The following is a 13811-nucleotide window of genomic DNA, read 5'->3' on the forward strand; positions in this document are numbered from 1 at the left end:
TGAAAGTGGGGCATGTTTAATTCAAAATTCAATACCTTCACCTTATTTTTTTTTTAAAGAATTAATCACTTTTTTTCTTATGTTAATGTTGTGGATTTTGTCTTTAATTCTTCCTTGTATTTTCCACTTTACCTTGCAGAGTGCCTTGAACATATGGGAACTCAATGAATGTCTACTGAAAGGATGGATTTCTTTTGTGACAAAGGAGCTGAAAAGATGACTAATGAAGGTAATTAGCCAGATGATTAAAAAACATTTTTTAATATTTGGAAATTTCATCAGGAATTTTTGTTAATTATGTAAGTAATTAATTTACTATAACACATTGCTCTCATGCGTATGTGGAATCCTTTTGTAAAACTGTGTTTATATACACGTACAACCTTACAAACAATAGAAAACTCTCGTTAGATTAGAAAAAATATTCACAGAAAATGTCTAGAAAAGATACTATTACCAGTATTATTTCTTGGACTGAGGAAAGGAAATTGTTAGATCTATGAGGTCACTGGTCTTATACTTTTTACTATAAACATTTCTACTTTATTTTAATTTTTTTATGTGTGGGTATTGCTGTTCAATATTAATTTTTAAGATTATATAAACTAAGCAGAAAACTAAGCAAAGGGACTGTGGTCCTGAGCTTTTGAGCTTGCATTCTTCATTGATTCATAGCAGGGGATATGAAAAATGCTACGGGGCACAGGCAGGTCATGTAAGTAAACAAATTGTATTGTGGATGGATAGTGACCAAAAAAAAAAATGCATGTCCTAAGTGGCCAGGTACTGCCCAATTCTGGCCAATTGTTGCTATGCAGGGAGTATGGGTCCCATGCTGTCCAGTTTTCAAAAGCAGTTAAAAGTCTGCATGATGTGCTGAAATTTCCAGATCTTTAAATTGAATTAAAAGTTGTATAGTTTAATGTGAAGGCAAACCAAACATGTCTATGGCCCAAATTCTACCTGAGCACAGAGGTGAATTAAGGTTGGTTGAGGCCCCAGGCACAGAAGAAAATATTGGGCCCCTTAAAAAAAGAGACAAAATACATGTTAACCATATTTTTAAATAAATAAAAAATATTATGTACTATTAGTGTTCAAATTGCACATATGAAGCCAATAACTTACATTATTTCCGTTTTATTTATATTTAAGTCTAAACGATGTTTTATTTTTTAAAAACGACCAGATTCCCTCTGTTACATCCGTCTAAGACTCACTCTTGACGCTTATCTCAGTCACGTGATACATTTAGCCATCCCACCCTAAAGGCCGGTCTGTGAAAATATTTTCTGACATTAAACCAGTCCGTGGCCCAAAAAAGGTTGGGGACCACTGCTCTAGACTACTACCTAAGTCAGAGTTTATAAACTAGTGATGCTCAAGCAGAGGCGAATTTAATGGCAGGCGCACCCGCTGGGCCCTGACTTCTGAAGGGCCCCACAAAACCCCAACTTTACACTTTGTTCTAATGACACCAAGTTTGGCTTCATATGAGCAATTTGAACACTACTTCCAAACACATTTAATGAGGCCAACATAACCCTCATACCAAAACCTTGTCAAGGACAACACACAAAAAAAGAAAACTACAAACCAATATCTCTAATGAACACAGATGCAAAAATCCTAAACAAAATACTAGCAAATCAAATACAACAACACATTAAAAAAAATAGTACATCACGATCAAGTGGAATTCATTCTGGGAGCACAAGGATGATTCAACATATGGAAATCAATCATTGTAATACAGCACATCAACAAAACAAAGAACAAAAATTGTATGATCCTATCAACAGATGCAGAAAAGGCATTTGATAAGATACAACATCCCTTTATGTTTAAAACACTCAATAAAATTGGAATAGAAGGGAAGGACCTCAACATAATAAAGGCCATATATGACAAACCATCAGCTAATATCATACTAAATGGTGAAAAAATTAAGGCTTTTCCTCTAAAATCAAAAACAAGATGAGGTTTCCCACCCTCTCCACTCTTATTCAACATAGTTCTGGAAGTTTTAGCCAGAACAACCAGGCAAGAGAAATAAATAAAAGGCATCCATATCAGGAAGGAAGTAAAGGTATCACTTTTTGCAGATGACATAATCTTGTATATAGAAAACCCCAAAGACTTCAGCAAAAACTATTAGAAACAATAAACCAATACAGTAAAGTCACAGGATACAAAATCAATATACAAAAGTCCATTGCTTTCCTATATGCCAACAATGGAACATCAGGAAATGAACTAAAAGAAATTCCTTTTATAATTGCAATAACAACAACTACAAAAAAACCCACCTAGGAAGGACCTATATATTGGAAACTACAAAACATTATTGAAAGAAATTGAAAAAGACAGAATGAAACAGAAAAATATTCTATGTTCATGAATTGGAAAAATCAACATAGTTAAAATGGTCACATTACCCAAAGCAATACACAAATTTAATGCAATTCACATCAAAATCCCAATGTCATTTTTTTTAAAGAAATAGAACAAAAAGTTAACAGGTTTATATGGAACCATAGAAAACCCTGAATAGCCAAAGCAATCCTGAGGAAAAAGAATGAAGGTGGGGATATCACACTACCTGACTTCAAATTATACTACTGAGCCACGATAATCAAAACAGCATGGTATTGGCAGAAAACCAGACATATAGACCAGTGATACAGAATCGAGAGCCCAGAAATAAAACCTCATATATATGGGCAAATTATCTTTGACAAAGGAGCCAAAAACACACAATGGAGAAAAGAAAGCCTCTTCAATAAATGGTGCTGGGAAAATTAGAAAGCCACAGGCAAAAGAATGAAAGTCAACTATAGTTTGTCCCTCTGCACCAAAAGTAATTAAAAATGGATCAAAGACAATAAATTACATAGAGGTAAACATAGGTATTAAACTCACAGACCTTGGCCGTAGACAACAATTTATGAATTTGACCCCAAAGGCAAGGGAAGTAAAGGCAAAAAATAAATGAATAGGACTATATCAAACGTAAATGCTCTGCACAGCAAAAGAAACTGACAACAAAACAAATAGGCAGCCAAGTAAATGGGAAATGATATTTGCAAACAACAGCTTCAATAAGGGGTTAATATCCAAAATATATAAAGAACTCACAAAGCTCAGCAACAAACAAGCAAATGGTTCAGTTAAAAAATGGGATGACCTGAAGAGACACTTGTCCCAAGAGGACATACCAATGGCCAACAGATTTATGAAAGGGTACTTATCTTTACTAGCTATTTGAGGAATGCATATCAAAACTACATGAGATATCAACTCACAGCTATTAGATTATCAACAAGACAGGTAATAACAAGTGTTGGAGAGGCTGTGGAGACAAAGGTGCCCTTGTTCACTGCCAGTGGGAATGTAAATTAGTACAACCATTATGGAAGAAAGTATGGTGGTTCCTCAAAAAATTAAGAATGGAATTACCATATGATCCAGCAATCCCTCTACTGGGTATCTACCCCCAAAACTCAAAAACATTGGTATGTAAAGACACATGCACCCCTATGTTCATCGCAGCATTATTCACAGTGGCCCAATATGGAAACAACCAAAGTGTCCCTCAATAGAGGATTAGATAAAGAAGATGTGGTACATATATACAATGGAATACTACTCAGCCATAAAAAATGATACATAGTGACATTAATGACAACATGGATGGACCTTGAGAACATTATACTGAGTGAAATAAGTAAATCAGAAAAAGCTGAGAACTGTATGATTTCACACATAGGTGGGATATAAAACTGAGACTCATGGACATAGATAAAAGTGAAGTGGTTACCATGGGGAAGAGGACATGAGGGAGGGGAAGGCGGCGGAGGAAGGGTGTAAAGAGGGTCAAATAGAAGGTTACAGAAAATGAATTGACTTTGGGTGATGGGTGTACAACATAATCAATAGATCAAATGCTATAGAAATGTTCACCTGAAACCTGTGTACTCTTATTGATCAGTGTCACCACATTATAATTAATTTTCTAAATAAAATATAAAAATTAAATATATGAAGGATTTTCTTCCAAAATTATTGTAAGGTCGGTGGATAATGGAAAAGGTCAGACTGCGAACTTTGGCTAGGACCGCCCACAACCAAGCGCGCCAAAAGAAACTTCCCAGGAACCCTTTGGAAAAAAAGCGACCATCTGCCAGCCAGTGAGATTTCACCACGTCATATTAGCTCGACCACCCTACAGACCCTTTAAATATCCCTCACATGGGTCACCCCTTGCAACTTCCCTGGCCTGTCCATCTTTCCTTGGGGCCAGAGAACCTCGCCGGGCAGGATGCGTGCTCTGTAATCAATAAAGCCTTTGCTATTCCACACTTTGTGGCTCTGGCTCCCTTCCTTCTTGGTGGGGAAAAATACCTTACAATTATTACAACAATATGTTTTGGTTTTGTAAAGAGCTAATTTTTCGCTAGCTAGAAAACTCATGTGAAATACCTCATTGATGAGCACATCAGCATAGCTCAGCACAGTGTTCCATAGACTGCTAGAGGCAGACTGCCTGGCTTGAGTCTCAACTCTGTCCAACTATATCAGCTGTGTTAGTTAAGGGGCTGGCAGGTCACTTTATGTGTGCTTCAGTCCTCTCATCTATAAAATTAAGATAAAAGTAGAGTTGGTATTAGAACTATATCATGATTTTCATGGGCCCTTTCTTCCATAAAATAATATTAAAAATTGTATTTAATGACTGCTCTGGTAGAACATCAGATAGAATCCAGACTGAGTTCCTTATTATATATTCATTATTACTATATGCATTTTTTCTCCTGACTTTAAAGAAATTAAAATTAAAACTTTTTTTCATGAGCTCTATCTGGGCACAATGCCTACTGGGTAAGTCAGCCCTGATTGTTATAAGTACTCAATTAGTGTTTACAAAGCACTTGGAAAGTGTCTGACACCATAGTAAGCACTATATGAGTGTCTGTTAAATAAATAAAAATGTAAAGTGTCAGACAAGCCAGATGTTATTTCCCTTCAAACTTCCTTCCTGTTTCCCCTGCTATCTGATAAGTAAATTCTGTTTCATAATAGGGTTCAAAGCGTTCCTACCAGTAACCTGCAGTTAGCAGTAGCAACTCTGAATCTATAAAAGCTTCAGAAGAATAAATTAAGAACACAAATTGTGTTTAATTAAATTCCATTTTGTTAAGGAAAAAAAAAAGCAGAGGCGCTGAGCATTGTTTACACCTCTTTCCAGCGGGGTGGGACCTCGGAGGCGCTGAGCCACGTGGCCACAAGCTGTGGTGTCCCCAGGCAGGAGCAGGGCTCTCTGCTTTCCAGCCTTCCTCATCAGGAGGACAGCATGTATCAGTGTCCCCTATATATGACTAGAGACACCAAACTTCAGAGAGAGACTGTGTTTTTCTTCCGCCCTACAGATTAAATCATAAAAAGGGAATAATATATAGCAATCATTCTTTTCAATAATTACATTCACAGTAATTGCATTATATACAGATCACTGAATTTTCATTATGGTCATTCTTTCCGTCACATAGGAAAGCTAAAGGACAAATTCAGCCCTCAGCATCAGAAAAAAATATGTGCAAAGGCCTTTTTTCCCCTCTCAAGGACGAGCATGGGCTTAGAACATAGTCAACACTGTCAGATGGACCCTCACCCAGCCTAAACAAGGTTGAAGCACCAACCACTGAATAAGTTTGGATTCAGACTACCCTAGCCATGCATGCGTCTTGATTTCAACTTCGTTTTCTTTCTTTCGTCTCCCCTGCTTCGCTCTGTGACTCACTGCCCAGCGCTGGCCTTTGTATCTGCTGTTCACCCCTACTCTCCACTGCGTCCAAGCGTCCGCCCAGCTCACTCCTTACTCAGTCATTAGGCACGCCTCTCACCAGAGATGGCTATGTGATTTGTGAGGCCAGTGCAAAATGAAAATGTAGAAAAAGCAGAAGAGAAAGCTTTTTTCCTTCTTTTGGGCATCTCTCTCTTGTCATGTTTTGTACTTGCTGTTTGGTGTTCACTCCCTCGTGTTCCGGGACCTGGAGGGAGGGAGGAGGGAGCCTCGGCCTCATAGCACAGCAGGTGGCACAGTGTGCAGCATGGGCACCCTCATAGCACAGCAGGTGGCACAATGTGCAGCATGGGCACGCCTGGCGCCCGCCCTTCCGGCCTCACGCCCAGGCCTACGCAGGGGCCTAGGGCACCCGCCATGGCTGGAGGCTCTGAGGAAGCAGGCAACTGAGAAGCAGGGAGCAGGAGCTGGTGAAAAGCAAGACTGCTTCTGAGTCGAGGCCTTAAATCCCTGGTTTACACTCCTTTGTCCCATTTGACTTCACTTATAAAAAACACAAATTCAATTATTAAAAATTTCAAGATGGCCATCGTGAAGCATTAGGGCCCTGTGCAGCTGCACTGGACACAGGTTCAGGAAGCATGAACCCTGCCTGCCACCTTGGAGTCCTTAATGCATGCCCAGGAGCTCACCGTCTAATCCCCACGTGGGCCCCTTGGCCAGCGCCCTGGTCCTCGGAGAGGGAATCTGACCCACACACTGTCCTTCACAAACAATGTAAACTCATGACCAGAATTTCAGAATTCAGTCATGTCATTCATTCCTTGTGCCTCTTGCTTTATTCTGTGTGTCTGGCTGCCCCAGACCCACACACTCAGCATGAACAAACACCTCAAGGCAAGGAATAACAAGCTGCACTTTTCTCGTGCTCATCTCTGCTCTCCTTTCCAGAAGCATTTTCAAGTGTCTGAGCTCCTCAGAGGAGTGTTGGACCAGGTCCCAAAACACACATAAAACTAACAGGATACCCTTCATCCAAGCCCCATTTCTTTTTTCCCTTCTTATCTTTCTCTAGCTCCATCCTCTTACTCATATTTCAAGGTAGACTGTGTTGAGTACAGGAAGTCACTGTTTATTATTAAAAGAGGCATTCTGAACCAGCCGTGACAAGATAGAGAATCAAACAAACCCCACTGTAATGCTCTCAGGGTAATCGGAGAGCCTGTATGGATTTTGTAGTTACCAGCCAGGAGCTTCTGGCTGCCAGCACCCAGATTAAATTTCTCTGCTACCAGTAAATATGGAGAGATCTTTTGCCAATTCTCTGGAGAAATTAAAACAAGATGTACTCAGAGCAGATATACCATATTTATTTCAGATGGATTGATAGTTGCTTTATCTTGAGCATTTAAAAAATATGTTGGGCTTGGCCTGGCTGGATAGCTCAGTTCAATCCCTGGTCAGGACACATGCAGGATTAACCAATGAATGCACCAATGGGTGGAACAACAAACCAATGTTTCTCTCTCTCTCTTTCTCTCTCTCTCTCTTCATTCTCTCTCTCTAAAATCAATCAATCAATAAAAATATATGTTGGGCTCAAAAGAGTTGAAATTTAAATACAAAAGTTATGGTTGTCCATAGCTACTCCTTTTATCAGTCACATTATATGAAATTGTATCAATTGTCATTTTATACCATGGTTTTCAAATGAAAAAGACCTTAAAATCATCTCACATACTCAATTCATTTTACAGATGAGGAAACTGAGACCTAGAGATGTTAAGCCCAGGGTCACACACAGCAGACCAGGTAGTGTGGAGAGCATATTTGGAACTAGCTTCTGACTTCTTGCCTGCCCTGCCCTGATTCTATAGCACAACAACTCAATGAAACCTGAAGAAACATAAGAAATATTATTTGAGTGTTTATAACTTTTTTTCTAATTAAATGGCAAACAAGCTTTAGATTTTAAAAATGTAAAACGCTTTTATATAAAAATTAAAAGGCCAACTGCAAACTGGGGAACTTATTTTAAATTTGCAACACAAAACCATTATCGTTCTTATTTGATTAAATAGTACTTACATCCCTAGCCAGGTAGCTCAGTAGGTTAGAGTATCATCCCAATATGCCGAGGTTGCAGGTTCAGTCCTCGTTCAGGGCATATACAAGAAGCAACCAATGAATGCACAACTGAATGGAACAATAAGTTGATGTTTCTCTTTCTCTCTCCCCCTTTGCTCTCTTTCTTTAAAATCAATTTTTTAAGCCCATCAATAGAATACTGGATAAAGAAGATGTGGCACATATACACTATGGAATACTACTCAGCCATAAGAAATGATGACATCAGATCATTTATAGCAAAATGGTGGGATCTTGATAACATTATACGGAGTGAAATAAGTAAATCAGAAAAAAACCAGGAACTACATTATTCCATACATAGATGGGACATAAAAGTGAGACCAAGAGACATTGATAAGAGTGTGGTGGTTACGGGGGAGGGGGGAGAGGGAGAGGAGAGGGGGAGGGGGAGGGGCACAAAGAGACCTAGATAGAAGGTGACAGAGGACAATCTGACTTTGGGTGATGGGTATGCAACATAATTGAACGACAAGATAACCTGGACATGTTATCTTTGAATATATGTATCTTGATTTACTGATGTCACCCCATTAAAAATAAATAAAGAAAGAAATTTGAAAAAAAAATTCTTTTAAGTTTTTTTTAAAAGCACTTAAATATTTAGATATATGCATATTTACAAATCAATAAGTCTTAATATTTGAGCTTATCCAGAATCTTGCTTTTTTGTTTCTTTCCAGGGTCCCATGTAATAATCTCATGGGGCCAGTGAAACTCTGGTGTAATTTTTGATAATTATGTACTGGAATTACCTTCATTAAGTATGTCTTTAGCAAAGATGACCAAAAGAAGGATGGATTTAATTCACATCAACTATGTCACATTAAATGCTAAAGAAGGGTTTGGGCAGTGGCCGTAGCGATGGGCATAGCTGACCTGAGACAGAGCCTGTGGTGCAGGCACATTGGGCTGGCCTCATCCTGACCCAGTTCCTGTGCCAAAAGAGAGGACAGAGTAGGTAGGCCCATAATACCACTCTGGCTGAACCACTGAGGAGAATTATGCCAAATAGGATGCAGCTGTCATAAAGTTTGGAGAGGACCTGTCATTGCTCATGGTGCTCAGCATAGAAGCCTCCCAGGTTCCAGCAGAGGTCGTTCTCTCTGGTCTGAGAAGCCTTTCACAGCTGAGGGGCCTGGGAGGAGAATATCCGTGAGAGGACTTGTTTCCAGGGGGATAAAATCAAGAAGCACAAAGAACACACAGTTAGGGCTGGAGACTGAGAGGACCCCGTGGTATCTGGGTAAACTGGCCTCCTTCATTTGCCTGAGGACACAGTGAATGCCCCCTACTTGGAGGCCTGCCTGCCTGACTTGTCACTGACACTGATACCTTTTGGACCAGTTTGTATAAAAGATGCCACATGCTAGACGCCCGTCTGTCTTACTGTGTTTCCTATCACCCAGAAGCAGCTGGCCCGATAGAATGGTAGGATGGCCCATCGAAAACCAGCTTACAGTGCCAGTTAAAAGGCAATATCCTAAAAGCATGGGGTTATGTCTTACAGGATACCATATACGCTCAGGTCAGTTGCCAATGTTTGGTGCTGTCTCATCCGTAGTCAGCATACAGGGTCCAGGAATCAGTGGACGGATGAGGGAGTGGCTCTTCTCACTGTTACATCTAATAACCTTCTTGCAAGTTTTTACCTCTCCCCCATGCACTAGTGACCTGTACTGGTTTGGAGGGAAGAATGATTCATTTTGGGTATATAACAATGTCTTCACTGAATTAGAAAATGAGACGGCCACCCTGGTCCTTGGAGGGTCCTCATACCCCACAACCAGCAGATAAGGAAGAATATTGCTCTCCTGGCTGGGATGATAGATTCTGATTACCAAGAGCCAATTGCATTGCCACTAAAAAATGAAGGTAGTGAGGATCACGCGCAGAACCCAGGGAAGTCCCTGAGGTTGTATCTTAGAACTTCCGTGACCAATAAGAAAAGTCAATGGAAAACTTCAGCGACGGCCCTGGCCTGTTGGCTCAGCGGTAGAGCGTCGGCCTGGCGTGCGGGGGACCTGGGTTCGATTCCCGGCCAGGGCACATAGGAGAAGCGCCCATTTGCTTCTCCACCGCCCCCCTCCTTCCTCTCTGTCTCTCTCTTCCCCTCCCGAAGCCAAGGCTCCATTGGAGCAAAGATGGCCCGGGCGCTGGGGATGGCTCCTTGGCCTCTGCCCCAGGCGCTAGAGTGGCTCTGGTCGCGGCAGAGCGACGCCCCGGAGGGGCAGAGCATCGCCCCCTGGTGGGCGTGCCGGGTGGATCCCGGTCAGGCGCATGCGGGAGTCTGTCTGACTGTCTCTCCCCGTTTCCAGCTTCAGAAAAATACAAAAAAAAATAATACAAAAAAAAAACTTCACCGACCGTAAAATGGCAGAACTGAGGATTCAGACACTTCTGAATTCATTCTGACATTCATTCAGGAATGAATATTTGGATTTCCTCACCAAGTAAAGAACTACTAGCTCAGGTTCCGACTGAGAGCATAGAAAACTTGAGATAGGACGGTTAGAAAGTGTGTGTGTGTGTGTGTTTAAAACGGTAATATTTCCTGTAAAAGGCCAGATAATAAAGAGGTTTTGTGGACCATATGGTCTCTGTTGCAAGTTCTCAACACTGCCATTGTAGCCTGAAAGCAGCCACAGAAAATATGTAAATTAATGAGCGTGGCTGTGTTTCAATAAAATTTTATTTTAAAATTTGGATTTGACCTGTGGGTTGGACTTTGTTGACCCTTCTTCCCTTTATTATTTTACATGAGACAAGTTAGCCTTTCAATAGTGGAATGCTGTGATGAGATTTTGAATTTGAAAGTAACTGAGATAGCTCCAAGATGGATGATATGACTGTCTCCCAGGGGTATAGTGACCGCTCAGACTTCAAGGGCTGTTGGGATAGAGCTACAGTGAGGTTGAGAACATCTTCATTTGTGTAAACTAAAGGAAGTTGCATGTTGTCAGGCAGGAGCCCGACGTAGTTTCCCGTGTGTGCAAGCCCACGGGGAAGCCCCTGTGTGGAGGAGAGGTTCTGGGGGTGCTGCAGCCAAAGGGGCGGCCGGGTATCAGGTTACTGTTTCCCGGTGCCAAGCCCACCCTTTCCTCCCGCTCTAGGATTCCGAGGCAAGAATCTGAAACCTCCCCTCTCCTTTATCAGCTGGATCCCTGCAAGGCTTCACCAACAGCTGGCGCTAGAGGGAGACTTCGAGGCTGGAGCCGCAAAGCCGCGCGGCTCCCAAGTGCTTTCTATTCCTTTTGTTTTACTGTTCCTGTCAGCACCTTCCTAGCCATGGATTTCCACCTCAGCAGCAGCAGCAGGTTGTTCTAGTAGCGCCCGTTGATTCTGGTTTGCATTTTTCCAACACGCAGAACCAGCACCTCTACATCCCCAGAGGCCCCAGCATCAGCCAGTCAGGGCCCCCTCCTCAGAGGCCTGGGTCTCACCAGCACGATCGGCCTTCCAGCTCCTGCGGTAACGAAGTGAGCAGCAGCCCTTTACAGAGGCCTGAGTTTCAGCTCTGCGGGGCCTCTCCTCAAGCTCTAAACCTTCACAATCCCAGACTCTTCCATCAATTCCCCCAGTTCTAGGATGTTATGTTTCCTTTTTGAATAGCCTTTTTGCCTTTTCATTTCTTCAGTACGGAGATATAACAGGTAAATAACTGGACCAAGGCCACTCAATGAGTACAAGACGGGAAAAGGACTTAAACCCGGATCTTTCTGATTGCAAAGTCCTTGCTCTTTTTTTTTTTTTTTTTTTTTTTTCCTTCTGAAGCTGGAAACGGGGAGGCAGTCAGACAGACTCCCGCATGCGCCTGACCGGGATCCACCCGGCACGCCCACCAGGGGCGATGCTCTGCCCATCTGGGGCATCGCTCTGTTGCAACCAGAGCCATTCTAGCGCCTGAGGCATAGGCCATGGAGCCATCTTCAGTGCCCGGGCCAACTTTGCTCCAATGGAGCCTTGGCTGCTGGAGAAGAGAGATAGAGAGGAAGGAGAGGGGGAGGGGTGGAGAAGCAGATGGGTGCTTCTCCTGTGTGCCCTGGCCAGGAATCGAACCCGGGACTTCTGCACGCCAGGCCGACGCTCTACCACTGAGCCAACCGGCAGGGCCAAGTCCTTGCTCTTTTAAATGCTACACAGTTCTTCAGGGTAAAGGCAGATCTAGTCTATTGCTTGCTGGCTTCCTCTAGCAAAGAGAGCGGTGTTCAAATTAGATTGGGTAGAAGCAAGGTAGGTTATGTAGTGCAAGAGTGAGCACAGATGGTAGCTTTAAGAGAAGATCAGACACTGCCCAAGTGAGCTCTGTTACAAAGCTTTCAAGGAACCTGCAGACATAATCTGAGATACTACAGGCATGTCCAAAAAAACAAGGGCACTGCCAGAATACTGACAATTTAAAGATCTTTCCCTTATCTAAAGGAGATCTATAGATATTTAGTCTTGACATTAATCTCCAGCATAAATCTATGGTATACTTTTTATAAAACTAACTGATTCCCAATAACGAGCATATGGAACAAACTAAGCTCATTTATTACTATTTACCCAGAGTTCACTGTGATATGCTTGTGGGTGAAATGGTGAGAGGAGAATGGAGGCGGGTCACAATATCGGTGTGTAAATATGCTTGTTTGGAAATAAGGGTGAGGTTTGGGGTGGTGTTGGTGCCCGGGCTGGACCCAGCAAACAGGTTTCAGAAGGAAGACCTGAGTCTTCATCATCACTCTGCCAGCGGCTGCAGAAAGACAGCTGGGCACTTTGTGTGCCTCCCAGGGAAAACAGGGTCACCAAGCTTATCCTGGGGGTCAGATGAAGAAGGCAGACCTGGAGGTCACTACTAGAAAGATAAGGCGAATCTATGAAGCCTTGCAGTAAAGCGCTACTTTCTAAGCAAGGACCTCCAGGTTTCCCTGTGCACCACTGCTCCAAGTGGGCGGTCCAAAGGATGGTGATTGGGATGGCGATTGTGTGGTCATGTGTTGGTTTTGTCTCCAGCATTCATTCCTCCTTCTGGCATCGGTTCCTTAATCTTTCTTAGCAGGAACACCCTTTCCTTCACTGACTACATTCTGTGTGGCCATCAAGAAGTACTACTGCCATCTGGGCATGGGGTGGGCATGGGACCCCAGCTGGGCTAATCAAATGCTCTCTTCTTACAACGTGAATCTTGATCAGAGGAACAAGAGACTGAAAACAATTGTTGCTGAAACACAAGCGCACCTTGAAAAGACTGTTCTTTTTAGTTCCTGCTATTTAGACCCCCAAAGTTGCCTCTTAATCTGCTCTCTCCAGACCTGACTCTTCTCTCTCCTTTCAATTTTCTGAACTGCCCCATTTCACTAAAACAGGTCCATTTTTTGTCCAGGGATTTTGTTCCTTAGTTCACTTTCTTGCAGCTGAGGAATCTTCTCTGACCTCACAAGCTGTGTTGGTAAAGGAAAATCTTAGGTTCTCCACAGTCTCTTGTGGGGAAAAAGACAGTGGTCCTGTTCCGTGTTGTTTCCAGTTGCACCTATCCACAGGAGAGTTACAAAGAAGCAGACTATGACTTCTGTCTGCTCAGAGACTGAGTTCATTTTGTTGACCACTAGGTTTAAAATTCCCAGCTCAGTCCCTGGCAGAGTAGATGCTAAATAAATGTCAATTGCAAGAGAAACTGAAAATAGAGAAAGAACTTCCAGCCTTTGTTTAATTATGGAATTGCTACATCATGAACTAGTGAGCTCCTTGTCACTGAAGAGATTTAAATAGGGCCTAGAAGCCCTGGCCCGGTTGGCTCAGTGGTAGAGCGTCGGCCTGGTGTGCAGGAGTCCTGAGTTCGATTTCCGACCAGGGCACACAGGAGAAGCGCCCATCT

At 42.3% G+C, this 13811-nt stretch overlaps 1 long non-coding RNA gene across 1 annotated transcript in view; it reads left to right on the plus strand.

The window, feature by feature from the left end:
- The window catches only part of LOC136334164 (uncharacterized), a 99691-nt gene that overhangs the window by 63422 nt on the left and 22458 nt on the right, over positions 1 to 13811 (plus strand). Inside the window, exon 2 of the long non-coding RNA XR_010731124.1 lies at positions 140 to 229. This is a non-coding gene — a long non-coding RNA (uncharacterized lncRNA). The remainder of the gene's footprint in view (positions 1 to 139; positions 230 to 13811) is intronic.

Source organism: Saccopteryx bilineata, chromosome 4, assembly GCF_036850765.1.
Source record: "Saccopteryx bilineata isolate mSacBil1 chromosome 4, mSacBil1_pri_phased_curated, whole genome shotgun sequence".
Classification (NCBI taxonomy): Eukaryota; Metazoa; Chordata; class Mammalia; order Chiroptera; family Emballonuridae; genus Saccopteryx; species Saccopteryx bilineata.